The sequence below is a fragment of the Danio rerio genome, chromosome 19 (genome assembly GCF_049306965.1).
Source record: "Danio rerio strain Tuebingen ecotype United States chromosome 19, GRCz12tu, whole genome shotgun sequence".
Classification (NCBI taxonomy): domain Eukaryota; kingdom Metazoa; phylum Chordata; class Actinopteri; order Cypriniformes; family Danionidae; genus Danio; species Danio rerio.
Window position 1 is genome coordinate 5150813 of NC_133194.1, and position 9188 is coordinate 5160000.

Below are 9188 nucleotides of genomic sequence, written 5' to 3' on the forward strand. Positions count from 1 at the left end.
TTAAAAACATCCCCACAGCATGATGCTGCCACCATCGTGCTTTACTGTAGGAATGGTATTAGCCTGGTGATGAGTGCTGCCTGGTTTTCTCCAAATGAAACGTCTGGCATTCACTTCAAAGAGTTCAATTTTAGTCTCATCAGACCAGAGAATTTAGTTTCTAATGGTCTGAGAGTCCTTCAGATGTCTTTTGGCAAATTCCAGGCGGGGAGTTGCTTCCGTCTGGCCACTCTACCATACAGGCCTGATTGGTGGATTGCTGCACAGATGGTTGTCTTCCGGAGCTCAGACAGAGTGACCATCGGGTTATTGATCACCTCCCTGACTAATGCCCTTCTCCCCTTATCACTCAGCTTAGATGGCCGGCCAGCTCTAGTCCTGGTGGTTCCAAACATCTTCCACTTACGGATGATGGAGGTCACTGTACTCATTAGAACTTTCAGAGCAGCAGAAAGTTTTTTGTAACCTTCGTCAGCAATGTGCCTGGAGACAATCCTGTCTTGTAGGTCTACAGACAATTCCTTTCTCTTCATATAGACGGGTGTATGTCTTTTCAAATCATGTCCAATAAACTGAAGTGACCACAGGTGAACATAGCTGAAACCTCTCAAGAATGATCAGTGAAAACAGAATGTAACTGAGCTCAATTTAGAGCTTCATGGCAAATGCTGAGAATACTTATGTACATGAGATTTTTCAGTTTTTTTTTTATTTTTAATAAATATTTTTAATAAACTATTTTTTTACATTGTCTTTATGGGGTATTGTGTGTAAAAATTTGAGGAAATAAATACATTTAATCCATATTGGAATAAAGCTGTAACAAACATTTATTCATTCATTTTCTTGTCGGCTTAGTCCCTTTATTAATCCGGGGTCGCCACAGCGGAATGAACCACCAACTTATCCAGCAAGTTTTTTTACAGCGGATGCCGTTCCAGCTGCAATGCTGTAACAAACAATTGTGGAAAAAGTAAAGCGCTATAAATCAATTCTGGATGCACTGTACTTTGTACTGAACAGTACTGAAGTTTATTAAGAAGCTCTAAATACAAACTATTTTAAGTTATGCTCACCTAAAAAATTAATACACTACTTGACATAAATGTTAAGGCAATCGGTTTAGGCCAAATAAGATCAAGTTATTACATTTTACAGTGTAGGGTAGGGCTGCACGATTAATCGAAAAAAGATTGTGATCTCGATTCGACCCCCCACACGATATTATTTCAGCTTTTCTACAATTCAGCCAATTATATTTTCAAAGTCAGGAGAAAAGCGTAAAAAGAGGCTGCACAAGTCTTCACATAGACACCTCTAAAGGGTGTTAAAATTGTCATATACTGTATAAGGTATAGTTCACCCCAAAATGTCATATCTGTCTTAATGTAATGACATATTCGCGGCCACGAAATCACGCATGAGCTGACGCACTGTTTGTTTACTACCAAGAGGACATATGTGTGCCTGCCAGTCATATGTACTTTAGTGAACACTTTACTTTAGTGTTTTACCACATGTTTGAGCAACAAAAATAATAATTAAGCTTTATTTTACGCCTATAGAATCGTGAGAAAATCGTGATTTTTTTTTAAGTAAGAATGGCGATTCTCATTTTAGCCAGAATTGCGCAGGACTAGCGTAGGGGCTCTTTAATTTATCATTATAATTATAATCCTATTACAACACAAGCTCGCATTTGTGCTGCTAAAGCTAAACTGTCTCACACTGAACAAAACAAAGATTTATTGGATTTACTACATTACTTTAAGGTAAGTGGTTATTAACAATGTATGTGGGCTGAATTTAAACAAATTAAATTCAGTAATGTTCAACTTAGTTTGTGTATTTAAATTCAGCACCATCGAAATTGTTTGCAAACAGTTAACCTTGAAAAGAATGTAGTAAATCCAATGAGTCGCTTTTTTTCAGTGCGCATGTAAACCCGTATGCACTGTAAACCCGCAAGCATAGTGCATGTGACAACACAGAGAGCATAATCAGAGAGAGAGAGAGAGAGTGGTGCAGCGGCAGTACTCAGGCAGATTGAGCATCATCTCTGGAGGAGGGAGAACGCAAGCGCGCTGCCGCAGCACACAGAACCTGAATGATCGCCATGGCAACAACAGCATCAGTACCAGCAGCATCAGCCGCCGCCGTGAGCCGCTCATGTCAACACTGTGAGCTGCCACACTCACACTAACTCACACACACACACCCTGCCTCTCAACTTAATGACATAGGATCACAGCGGGCGCGCGGATCACGTCTCCGGAGCATCGCTCTGGCAGGTAAGCTGATGGACGGTTACTCTCTTCATTTATCTGTGTTCTTTGTTGTACTGCATTGAGGCTTTTCTTATTGACTACAGTCTTAAACGCTGGCAGGGAAAATCTCCCGGCGCACAGCAAATCCCTGTCAGGAACATATTGGGTGCATATTCTGCCAAACGCAACGCGCCGGCCATCTGGCTTCATCGCATTTCTACACAACAGGCTTGTGACATTGATGTGGACGGTACGTTGTGTGCCGGATGATTCGATTTCGGTTACACTAATTTGGTTGCAGAGAGAGCTAACGTGTGGTTCCAGAGGTCAGAAATAGTTCAGTGTTAACCTGTGTGAGTCATTTGTTGGTTATGTGACGCATGTTTATGGTATGCTGAGAGGAAAAAAGCTTTGGGGTTGAGTGTAAACATCTCTATAGCTGGACTGAACTGGTGGATAAAGACTCCACAAACTTAATGAAGCACATTGCAGTTTTACACTGGATTTACTCCTTTGTTTGTGTGTGTTGGTGCATTTGTAGGGATTTTTTTTTTCTTAATGGAGATGCCAAATATCTACTGATCTAAATGGTGTTTTTTTTGGTGAAGGTCAGTAAATGTGAAGGATTTGGCGAGCTGGACTGCGGATGTCATTTTTGAAATGACGGCCCATGTAAATTCAGCTCATGCCATTTGACTTAGGCTGGCATTTACAGGCCGGTGTGAAAATCTGGAATAATCTGGACTATAAATTGAGCACGAGGGATAATTGCAAATGATTATGAAGACATTTTGAAATTTTCTTTAGAACAATTTTGGTTTTGGTCTAGGGCTGTACAATATAACATTTCAGCATCAATATCGCAATGTGCGCTTCCGCAATATATATATATATAGTGGATATATATATACACATATATATGCAATGTTCAGTCTAAATTACAGTTGGCCAGGAGCTACAGATTTGTATTTAATCACTGCATTTAAGAATATCAAAGAATTTATATGATTAATGCAAAAAAAAAACAAAACAAAAAAAAAAACAGTAGAAATCTTGTCTTGTTTCTTGTTTCTAGTCCAAATATCTACATTATAAAACAAAAACAAGATTATTTCCTTAAAACTCTTAATTTTCACTTATTTTTCTGACAGTGAAAATTAACTAATTTTACTTGGTCTAGAATTTTTTTTTATTATTATTTATATATATTTTTATATTTGGACTAGAAACAAGACAAAACAAAGTAAGAAGAGCATTTTTTTTGCATTGTAATTATGCAGTTTCTGTCCCTGAATACTGTTAGACTCCCCAGAAAACCATCAAATAGTGCTATTCTTGTGAAACTCTATTAATATCTCAATATTTACTGCAGAAAAATAAAATATTGCAAAATCAGATTGTTCTAATTTTGTGCAGCCCTATTTTGATTTATTGACCAATGATGACATTTCTTTAAAGTTTAAAATACTGAAATGTAAAAATGTTTAGAGCATAAAAATGACAAAAAAATTACATTTTTTTTGGGTTTTTTTCCAAATACGTTCAAATGATTTTTTAAGCAAGGTTTTAATTCTATAACATTACATAAATATACAAATCTAGTATAAAATTTACTCACCTCAAGTGGTTCCAAACCTTTACGTGTTTATATTTTCTGTTGAATGCAAGATAAGATATCTTGAAGAAAGCTGAAAACCTGTAACCATTGACTTCCATAGTAAGAAAAACACTTTTCCAACAGGTTTCCAACATTTTTCAAAATAACTTCTTCTGTGTTCTACAGAAAAAAAGAAGCTCATAATGGTTTGAAACAAGGAAATGGTGAGTAAATGATGACAGAATTAAAAATTTTTGGGTAGAATACTGTATCTCTTTAAGTAGCGCATGTCTTCGGACTTTGAAAAGCACCTAAAGGAAACCCACTCCAACACAAGGAGAACATGCAAACTCCACACAGAAATGCCAACTTGTCCAGCTCAAACTCGAACCAGAGACCTTCTTGCTTTAAGGCGACTGTGCTAAGACGGTGGAAGACATGTTATCAAATCAAAATCAAATAAATATTCATATTTTACTCAAACATACATCTGGTAAATACAGAAAAACTTGCTAATAGCTGCCATAGCTTTATAGATGGTGACATTTAAAAGCAAACCTCCGAGTCCTGCAGGGGCCTGAGCATTTTTTGATGTGTTTAACGCATGTGGCCTGGGCTTGCCGGGGGACTAGAAATACCCTAGATGCCAGCACACTGTTACAGATGTGAAACAGCAGATTTTACAGCACACTTCTGATCAGACAGGTTTGTCCACACTGCTTTAGGCAAAATGTCTTGAGGGAATTTTGTAGGTAAAAAAAGATTTAGTCATTGAAGATGATCTAGAATAAGATCAATATAGAAGATTAAGTTCTTCGTTTTCTGATTGATAATGGATTTTGACTTTAGAATTGTTTAATATTTTGAATGCTGCACATCGCCATATTATAGATTATAAAGGTATAGAATATGGATTTTTTTAAAAAAAATAATGATTATAATTATACCTGAATGATCATTTGACAATGAAATCAACTTTGAATCACATTAATAAATTATACAATTTAAATATATTCTTTTTAAAAAGCAGTGATTTTAAATTGTCAAACTATAATTTATTTTTAGCATTTCCAATTGAGCTTTGGTGAGAAAAGATGATTTTTGTTGATGCCCAAAAAAGATGAAAAATTAGTTTTTTTAAATCACAATTTTTGAGTAGTTTGATGCCATAATTTTTTTTTATTAGACCTTTTAAGCAGTTTGATGCCTTAAAAAGATTTTTTTTTTTTAATTGTTACAATTTTTAGGCAATTTGATGCCTTAAAAAGACGATTTTTTTTACATTTTTAAGCAACTTGATACCTTAAATTTTATTTTAAAAATTTCATCAACAAAGATGAAAATTTAGCTTTTTAAAATCACAATTTTTGAGTAGTTTGATGCCTTACATTTTTGATCACGTTTTAAGCAGTTTGATGCCTTAAAAATAAAAACAAAATAAATCTAATTTTTGAGTAGTTTGATGCCTTAAAAATACATATTTTTAATTTAAATCCCAATTTTAAGTAGTCTAACGACTTAAAAAAAATATTTTTAATCGTTTTTTAATCACACTTTTTGAGCAGTTTGATGCTTAAAAAAAGATGAAAAAATCGATTACAATTTAAGCAATTTGATGCCTTAACAAATGTAATCACACTTTTTGAGCAGTTTGATGCTTTAAACTTTATCACAGTTTTTTCATCAGAAAGATGAAAATTTAGCTTTTTAAAATCACACTTTTTTGAGTAGTTTGATTCCTTAAAAATATATCTTTTTAATTTAAATCCCAATTTTAAATAGTTTGATGCCTTTAAAAAATTAATCAAAATTTTTCATCAAAAAGATGAAAAACTTGTTTTTTTTATTCAGAAATTTTGAGCAGTTTGAGCTTTAAAAAGATGAAAATAAATCGATTACAATTAAAGCAACTTGATGCCTTAACATGTAATCACACTTGAGTAGTTTAATGCCTTAAAAAGATTTTTTTTAAGTTTTTAAAATCCCAATTTTTGAGCAGTTTGATGCCTTAAACAGATGAAAACTATAAATCAACAGGAAAAGAATAAATAAATAAAAGTCTTTATTGATTCCTCATTTCATTGTCAGCATAGGAAGACAACTTGCTTTTAGCTGCATGGTTAAATTATTGTAAGTGACCAGCAAAAATGATCTACCATGTTGTTTGCTCAAAACATCCAAGAAAATAGAAATTTCTTGATGGTTAACTTCATCTCCACCCCCAGTTAAATTTCATTTGTCAAGTACTTTTGCTAAGAAATGCATAATAAACATCAAACAGCCCCTAAAGGCCCATTCACACCTGAGAACTTAAAGAAATAGTTCACCCAAAAATGAAAATGACCCCATAATTTATTCTCCCTTCTTGGAGTATATGACTTTTTTTCTGTCTTACAAACACAGTCATAGTTTTACATCTAATCCTGGCTCTTCCATGTTGTGGTGTTGGATAGTGACTTTTATTTTGAAGCTTTCAAAAGTGCATAAATGCATTGGAAAAACTAACCAATTTAATTCAACAGAAGAAGAAAAAAACTCAAGTAAATGATTACAGAATTTTCAATTTTGGGAGAGCTGTCCCTTTAAAGCAGCAGACAAAAAAACAACAGCCCTTGAACCTGTTGTGTCACATCAGTTGAGAGTAAGACACAGTGAAGCTCAAATCATCTCTTCATCATTTGATATTTGATATCTGCATTATTCCTCCCTGTGTGACTACTGATGATGTTTTTAAACATCAACATCTGAGTCAGGCTTGAATGCTGTAATGTGAGGAGCTCTGTGTGTAAACCCCATCAGACAGCATGTGTGTGTGTGTGTGTGTGTGTGTGTGTGTGTGTGTGTGTGTGTGTGTGTGTGTGTGTGTGTGCGTGCGTGCGTGCGTGTGTGTGTGTGTGTGTGTGTGTGTGTGTGTGTGTATGTTGTCAGGTTTTCTGGGGTCTCTATGAGTGGATTTGTAACAGTTTGTCCTCAGACTGGTCTCATGCGGTCCTGTGACTCTCTCTCATGTGATCACGGTAATCTCTTTTCATGATCCCATTGTTCCAGCAGGGTCAAACTCAGACGAATGCTAAATAAATCTTTTACTGGAACCACTGTCCTACTGTCTCTAGGACAAAGAGATGATGAATACAGCACTGCTGCAAAACACATGCAAATTATCCATCTATCCATTTCTCTATTCGTCTATTCTCTAAATCATCTATCTATCTATCTATCTATCTATCTATCTATCTATCTATCTATCTATCTATCTATCTATCTATCTATCTATCTATCTATCTATCTATCTATCTATCTATCTATCTATCTATCTATCTATCTATCTATCTATCTATCTAATGTCTGTCTTTGTCTGTCTGTCCATCAAACTGTCCATTCATCTTGTAATTGTCTATCTATCATTGTCTATCCAATCATTTGTTCACCCATCCGTCCATCTATTTTTATTTCCATCCATCCATCCATCTATCAATCCGACCATCCATCTAGTTATTGTCCATCCATCCATCCATCCATACATATATTTATCCATCTAGCCGTCCATCCATCTATTTATTGTCTATCAATTCTTGTCCATCCATCCCTACATCCATCCATCCAAATCAGTGACTTCTGGCAACTGCCGAAAGTGCGTTCTTGACAGCCAATCAGAATCCATCTTGCTATAATGAGCCAAAGAACCAGCTCACCGTCTGTCCGTTCATCCTTTTATCTGTCCATCAATCCATTAGTCTATCCGTCTATCCATCTATCCATCAATCCATCTGTTTGTTCATCAAACCGTCCATCCATCTTGCAATTGTTTATGTCTATCCATTCATTTGTTCATCCACCCATCCATCTTTATATCCATCCATCCATCCATCTATCAAACTATCCATTAAACCGTCCATCCATCCTGTAATTGTTTATCTATCATTGTCTATCCATTTGTCTGTGTCCATCCGTCCATCCATCTTTAAGTCCATCCATCCATCCATCCATCCATCCATCCATCCATCCATTCATCCATCCATCCATCTAGTTATTGTCTATCCATCCATACATCTATATATCTCTCAATCAATTTATCTATATATCTCTATCTATCCATCCATCTATTTATTGTCAATCCATCCATCCATCCATCCATCTGTCTGTCTGGCCGTCCATCCATCCATCCATCTGTCTGTCTGTCTATCCATACTTTTATGTATCTATCTATTTGTCCATTCATCTATTTATTGTCTACACATCATCTTTCCAACCATCCACAGATTTCAGAGGAGGGTTAATAATTTTGCCTTCAACTGTATGCTTCGTCTCCAAGCTGCCCTCATTTGCACTAAGCCGTTAGACAGGATGTGTGCCAGCGGACATCGCCTTCACCCCTCATTTGAGTCATGGCTGAAATCCATCTATAAGCACACGCAGAAAGTCATTTGGTGAGTCATGCGCTTTCTTGCATTCACTTCAGACTTTTCACTTGCCTTTCTCAAAGGGGCATTCCTGTTTATACAGAGGCCACGGCAGCATCAATGACATTCTGATATTGATATGCAGCGATTCATTTTATTTATATAGTACATTTTAATGGGTGGCACGGTGGCTTAATGGTTAGCACTGTCACCTCACAGCAAGAAGGTTGCTGGTTCAAGTCCCAGCTGGGTCAGTTGGCATTTCTGTGTGGAGTTTGCATGTTCTCTCCGTGTTGGCGTGGGTTTTCTCTGGGTGTTCCGGTTTCCCCCATAGTCCAAACACATTAACTAAATTAGTGCGTGTGTAAGTGCGAGTGTATGGGTGTTTCCCAGTACTGGGTTGCAGCTGGAAGGGCATCCGCTGCATAAAACATATGCTGGAATAGTTGGCAGTTCATTCCGCTGTGTTGACCTCTTATAAATAAGGGACTAAGCAGAAGGAAAATGAATGAATGAATGAATGAATACGTTTGACTACTATGCAATATCCTGTGCAATATGATTATAATTTGTATGGACAAAATAAAAAGTTTATCATTTTAAAGTTTGCTCCATCGTTTATTTCACGGTGTCACATTGTTTACTTTAACCCCTTAACTGTTGCCGCCATTTTTTGAACACAGACATGAAAATTATGTTCAGCTTAAATGACTGCCAATCTTTAACGCTTTGGTGCAAAGATTTAAGTTTGGTCTTATTTTAAAAAAGACAGGTGTCCAATTTTAGATTAGGTGATATTAAAGGTTTAGTAGGTAAGGAATAGTGGTTACAAAATAAGTTTCGTAATAAAATAGAAGCTTTTAAGTTTATAAGAACAATAAAACAAAAAAAATTATAGTTTAATATAATACATAAAATGAGTAT

The 9188-nt window shown here is 35.7% G+C and overlaps 1 protein-coding gene across 3 annotated transcripts in view; it reads left to right on the plus strand.

Annotated features, from left to right (window-relative positions):
• The first annotated feature begins 2043 nt into the window (after nt 1–2043).
• The window catches only part of fam135b (family with sequence similarity 135 member B), a 75843-nt gene continuing 68698 nt past the window's right edge, over nt 2044–9188 (plus strand). Inside the window, exon 1 of one of the 3 annotated variants that reach the window (XM_001343070.10) lies at nt 2044–2291. The gene's annotated coding sequence lies outside the window, so the exon portion shown is untranslated. Of the gene's footprint in view, nt 2292–2371; nt 2518–7356; nt 8292–9188 lie in introns of those variants that run through there. The other 2 variants (XM_068217718.2, XM_009301217.5) reach the window with 2 other exon arrangements.